A 6,832-nucleotide genomic window follows, 5' to 3' on the forward strand; every position below is an offset into this window, starting at 1 on the left:
GAGCTATTATTGCATACCCTCTAGGATCTCCAAAATAATGTCAAATTACAATATTCTTGGCAGGGATTCCTGTCATGTTTTCTATTTTAATGGAAACTGAATTTTGCATTTTACCTTTTATGATGACAGCATTTTCTTAGGGATGACTTGTTTTTACTCTTTTGATAGGTTTATTTATATTTTTTGGATATTTTATAAGACTATGCTGAAATTTCTCATATTTTGGATTGATTTATGTTATCAGTTTAGTGAATTATGTTATTTCTTGATAGTATCAGCCAGTGTTCTCCAGAGAAACATTACCAATAAGGAGCATGTATACATATACATATATATGTACGGGTGTTTGTGTGTGTGATCTGTTTGCCACAGATCATAAGTCTGACCATTTCTCTTTCTAGGAAACATGACCATTCAGGTACACTGCTCAGAGTTCTGCCCACAGGTGGACTTCCTGTCACTACTTCCTTCAGGGATGTCCAAAAACAGGCTATAGAGCTACATCTATCCACATGCACGTGTTGCTTGCATATACAGAATGAACCATAAACTAGGTTCAAGGTTTCCCTTTCTCTGTCAACAGACTGCAGGAAACATCCTGTGAGGGCATAGGTGTAGGCTGGGAGAAAGAATGTAGTATAATAGGAGTAGGATCCACTCCTTCATGTAACTTACTTGTGCCTTCAGTGGTTACTCGAGCCCAATCATGTAACACGTATCACTTGCATTTAATGATGGAGTGCTGCTGCTCATGCCTGACTCTATGGCATGGTGGGCAACTCAGGCTTCATGGAAAGTTGGTGGCCAATAGTTAAGCATTCATTTTCTACTAGTGCCTACAGCAGGCCAAGATCTGTTTCACAAAAGTGAAGTCCTTTCCTACAGAGAGTGGTAGGGCTTTCCTTAAATTCCAAAGGGGCTGAATTGAGATTCACCTAAAGGGGCCTACCAGAGGCTCCAAAAAGCACCCTTGTCTGGTACTGTGTCTGTGAGATCACATGAACCAAGCAGCAGAGTAGTTCTGCACAGTAACCTGGACCTGTTGCTGAGCCTTTGTTGTTCTAGTCCCATTCCTAGTACCTTTTTGGATCACTTGGTAAATGGGCTGGAGTAACACAGGAAATGGCAACCCACTCCAGTATTCTTACCTGGAGAATCCCAGGGATGGGGTAGCCTGGTGGGCTGCCGTCTATGGGGTCGCACAGAGTCAGACACGACTGATGCGACTTAGCAGCAGCAGCAGCAGCAGCAACACAGGAGGAGAAGGGCATGACAGAGGATGAGATGGTTGGATGGCATCGCCAACTCAATAGAGATGAGTTTGAATAAACCCCAGAAGTTGGTGATGGACAGGGAGGCCTGGCATGCTGCAGTCCATGGGGGTCACAAAGAGTCGGACAGGAGTGAGTGACTGAACTGAACTGAAGAAGCCTGAATGAGGAATATATTGCCTCCAAAATTCACTATGCACTGTGCCTTTTTCTTTTTTTTTTTTGGTTTTAGGAGGGGTCAGATGCAACAACTTATTGTTCACCTTAGAAGAGCTATCTCAACATGCCCCAAATCAAGGGACTCCTAGAAATTTCACTGAGATAAAAGGTCTCTGAACTTTTACTGAATGAATGTATTTTCCATTCTCTGACACACACAAGTCTTACCAATAAATACAGTGTAGGTTATATTTCTTGGTTACTAGGTCCAATCAGCATGTCATCAGTATAATGGACCATGGTGAAGAAAAAAGGTGATCAAGATTCCTGCAAACTAAATTACAGCCTAGTCCTGGAGAGCTGCTATATTCCTAAGGTAGGACAGTAAAAGTGTGTTGCTAGCATATTGCTTCTGGGGTTCCTTATTGATGGAGATAGAGAAAAGGGCAATTGCTAGATCAATAACTGCATACCAAGTACCAGGGGATGTGTTAATTCACACAAGCAATGAAATCACATCTGGGATAGGGGCTATAATTGGAGTTACCATTTAGTTAAGCTTGTGAAAATCCACTGTCATTCTCCAAGATCCATTTGTATTCCACACAGGGCAGCTAGGGAGTTAAGTGGAGTTGTGATAGGAATCACCAGCTCTGCATCTTTCAAGTCCCTTTAACTATGGAGTACAGAAATATCCCAGTGTGAATTGAGAATTTAATGTGTAATCTAAATAGTATGTTAATTCAGGAGGAAAAATTTGTTTCTATTTAAAATGAGACTGTCTGAAATGTGTATCAACTTAGATAAAAAGTAGGCAGAATTCCTACCTCATACCTCACCAAAAAATTACTTGAAATGGATATAAGGATTAAAAATAAAGATAAATATAAAAATATTCAAGACCAGTATAGCTTTGGGAGTGTTTTATAAACAAGACAAAAGTTTTAAAAAGGATAATAAGTGTATTTAGATTTTCTGCTAAGTTGTGTCCAACTCTTTGTGACCCCATGGGCTGCAGCACACCAGGCTTCCCTGTCCTTCACCATCTCCCAGACTGTGCTCAAATTCATGTCCATTGAGTCAGTGATGCCATCCAACCATCTCATCCTCTGCCACTCCACTTCTCCTCCTGCCTTCAATCTTTCTCAGGATCAGAGTCTTTTCCAATGAGTTGGCTCTTTGCCATCAGGTAACCAAAGTATTGGAACCTCAATTTCAGCATCAGTCCTTCCAATGAATATTCAAGACTGATTTCCTTTAGGATTGACTGGTTGGGTCTCCTTGCAGTCCAAGGGACTCTCAAGAGTCTTCTTCAACACCACAGTTCAAAAGCATCTATTCTTCGGTGCTCAGTGTTCTTTATGGTCCAATTCTCACATCTCTACATGACTACTGGAAAAAAAATAGCTTTGACTACACAGACCTTTGTCAGCAAAGTGATGTCTCTGACAATCCTTTCATTAATCTTGAATTTCTTCTTTAATAATTAAGGTGATTTTTCCAGTTAGCATAGATTTAGCTGAATCACATAATATTATGAAAATAATTGTAACTAATTAATGATATTTAATATATTAAATACTGACATCTTTTTTGATCTAAGGCATTCTTAGTATGCACTTTCCTCAATATTAAGTATTTTTCTACTTTACATTTTATTGTTTATTTTGAATGGTAGTGGATTATTGTCAGGAAGCATTTAACAGGAGGCTTCCTGTGTGCTGTTTGGATCTGTCAGGAATTCTGTTTCTTATTAATTCCAGAATACTCAGGAATTAAGAGGAGAGGCAAGCCTCTCCCCGGGGCTGAGGAATCCAGGCATTTCCTTCATTATTTTTTCTATACAGTGATAAGTACCCTCTTCCTTCTTGTGAACCATACGGTAAAAGTGATTATTTACAACTCTCTCTCTCTTTAATATGGATCGCCTGTATTTTGTAAGTTTGGAATTTTAATCTTTATCTTTGCTGAGAATAACTACAGTATACATGCCCACACCATGTTGATTAAAACACTTTTGCTCCATCAGAGCTTTGGTCCCTGTGTCTTTCTTTCTCTCTCTTTCCCTCTCTCTCTTTTTCAGGCTCATCCCCTGGAGCACAGAGGCTCTCTGAGTTCACTTTCCTACCTGGGCTTCTAAGACCCTCTTGAGAAGGCGCTCTTCACCTTCACCCCAACGAGAGGGAGCCTAAGGCCTCCGTGAACAGAGCAAGCCCTGTGTCAGGGATTTTATTGGCTTTCTGCATAAACCAAGGAATATCAGCCTCTTTCTCTCTCCTTTACTTTCTTATTGGTCAACTCTGGACCACCAGGTTCCGGTACATTAAAGGACCTCAACAGATTATCATCAGAGAATGTGACATGAAAAGGATTTTACAATCCTTAAGGTTTATTTTGTTGCTAAGTGATTATTTTTGCAATATTCATGGACATACACAAGTATGTATTATTTTATGAAGCAAGTTATGTGATTATAATACATTTAATATATGTATAATACACACACATACATATTACATATATTATATATTACATATGTATATGTATATTATATATGTATAATACATATACATACAATACATATACATACCCATTACATATGTGTGCATAGATATAATATATATTAATGTATTATACAATAATGAGATCACTATATTATTTCTTATTTTTCATCTGATAGATCTATTTAATTATGAAAAAAGCATATTCCAATGTTCAAGCAAAATGACATTGTTTTCAATTCTCCTGACATCTGTAATGATTTTTGCTCTAACTTCTATGTGATTTGATACATATATTGATTGTCAGAGAATCCCCAGATGGCTCAGCCAGTAAAGACTCTACCTGCAATGCAGGATACCTGGGTTTGATCCTTGGGTCAGGAAGATCCCCTGGAGAAGGGAATGGTTACCTGCTCCAGTATTCTTGCCTGGGAAATCCCATGGACAGAAGAGCTTAATGGGCTACAGGCAATGGGGTCACAAAGAGTCAGACACGACTGAGCGACTAACACTTGATTGTCAGAACTTCCATGTAAACTACATATTTTTCATTGCTTGATGTGGCTTTCATTGTTTATTATAGCTAAAATTATACTTTGATATTTTTCATATTCATTAATACTTTTATTCATCTCATTTTAACATCTATATTTTTCTTTGTTCTATTTTATTATTAAAATTTGCATACATACACAAGTGCAAAATTCCTAAGTATACAGCTCAATGAATATTCACAAATTGAACACATCTGTTTAACCAGAACCTACATGAAGAAATAAAATGATAAATTGTCAGCACCCCAGATGCCTTCCCCTCAAGGAAAGCTGCCTGGATTTGTAATATCACAGATTACTTATGCTTTTTTCACATTTAGTTCTGCAATTCATCAAAATTGATTATTGCATATGGTTTGAAGTAAGAGTGTGTGTTTGTGTGTATGTTTCCAATTTTCCCAGTACCACTTCTTGAAAGATCCTTATCCCATTATATAGCAGTGATGCCTTTCTCATAAATCAGTTGATTTTATATGTTTATGTTTCTGTACTCTCTATACTGTTTCATTGTTCTATTTTCCTATTGTTATACCAACACCATCCTATATTAATTTTTTTAGTATTTTCAGAGGACAATGTCTGATCGGGTAAGTCCTTTCATTTTTTATTATTATTTTTTTTTCCTTCATAATTGCACTAGCTATTCTTGAACATTTTCCCATGAAATTAACAATCAACTTGTCAGTTTTCATGAATTCTTTATCACTTTTATGCCTTTTCTGAGGCATTATATGTTAACAATATCATTAAATCATTTTGAATTTACAGTTAGATGAGTTTTGTTAAGTGTATGCAGATTTACACCATTACAATAACCTAGTTTTAGAATACTTCAGTTGTCCCCAAAGCTTCCTCCTACACCTTTGCAGTTAATCCCCCTGCCCCTTATGTTGGGTCCAGGCAACAGCCAACTTGCTTTATATCACTATAGTTTTGCATTTTATAAAAATTACTATAAATGAAGTGAACAAAATTCTTCACAATCCTTCTCCATTTGGAACCAGAAGAATCCAAGGGCCTGTTTGCACCATCTTGGCTGCTTGCATGCTTAATTCAGGTGGGCTACTCCACTCAGGAGAGAGAATCAGATCAACGTTCAGAGAAAAGGACAGTAGAGACATGCATTTAGGCAGTTATTTTTCCCACACATATATTTATTAAATGTAAAAAAATCTAGGAAAAAAAGACTCTAATGGGATATAAATATGTACATCTATACAATGATTTAAGACAGATTAATAACTAGTATAAATAGGAAAATAAGACCCTAGATAAAATTTTAATTTAGAATAGCTAACAGGATACATAAAGTTATTGAGCTAAATGTTTTTTGGTGTATTGACAAATGGATCTAGAGCACCCATCCATCTAGCTAACTTCATCAAGATTAATTTGAAGCATCTCTTTTTGAGGGAGATTTTCTAATGTGACCATGATGAGTTGGTGTGCTTTCTTAATGCACATTGCCATTTAACTCATTATACACCATTACATTTTTTTTTTTTTACTATATATGCATATGCACAGTATGAACTGTGGTGTTGAAGAAGACTCTTGAGAATCACTTGGGCTGTGAGAAGATCCAACCAGTCCATTCTAAAGGAAATCAGTCCTGAATATTCATTGGAAGGACTGATGCTGAAGCTGAAACTCCAATACTTTGGCCACCTGATGTGAAGAACTGACTCATTTGAAAAGACCCTGATGCTGGGAAAGATTGAAGGCAGGAGGAGAAGGGGACAACAGAGGATGAGATGGCTGGATGGCATCACCGACTCAGTGGACATGAGTTTGAGTGAACTCCGGGAGTTGGTGATGGATAGGGAGGCCTGGCGTGTTCATGGGATCGCAGAGTCAGACATGACTGAGTGACTGAACTTTTTTTTTTTTTTTGAGTGACTGAATTTAACTGAGGCATATGTCTTCATGCTCGATTTCAATACATTTTTAACCTCAGCTATGTATTGAAATCACATGGGAGCCATTAAAAAAATAATAGCTAAGTCCCACCACAAAAGAACTTAATTTTATTTATCTGAGGTGTGTGTAACTGAGGCATCAGAATTTTTAAAATTTTCTAAAGTGATTTAAATTTGCCATCAGAGCTTGAGATCTTTGGTTCTGAAAGAGCACTAGTTCTCTAACCTGAAGGGTCATGAGAATTGCCTAGGGAACTTGGAAAAATTGATGTTTGGAGTCTGTCTCAGACCAATTAAACCAGAATCTCTATGGGTAGGGGATAGGCACTGTCCTATTTTGTTGTTGTTTCTGTTTTTTTTTTTTTTTTTTTTTTTTTCTTTTAAGCATCTCAGGTCATTGTAATGTTCATTTAGGACTGAGAAGCAGT

Source organism: Bos grunniens, chromosome X (assembly GCF_055505025.1).
Source record: "Bos grunniens cultivar Pamir isolate PY7600 chromosome X, Bosgru_T2T1.0, whole genome shotgun sequence".
Taxonomy (NCBI): domain Eukaryota; kingdom Metazoa; phylum Chordata; class Mammalia; order Artiodactyla; family Bovidae; genus Bos; species Bos grunniens.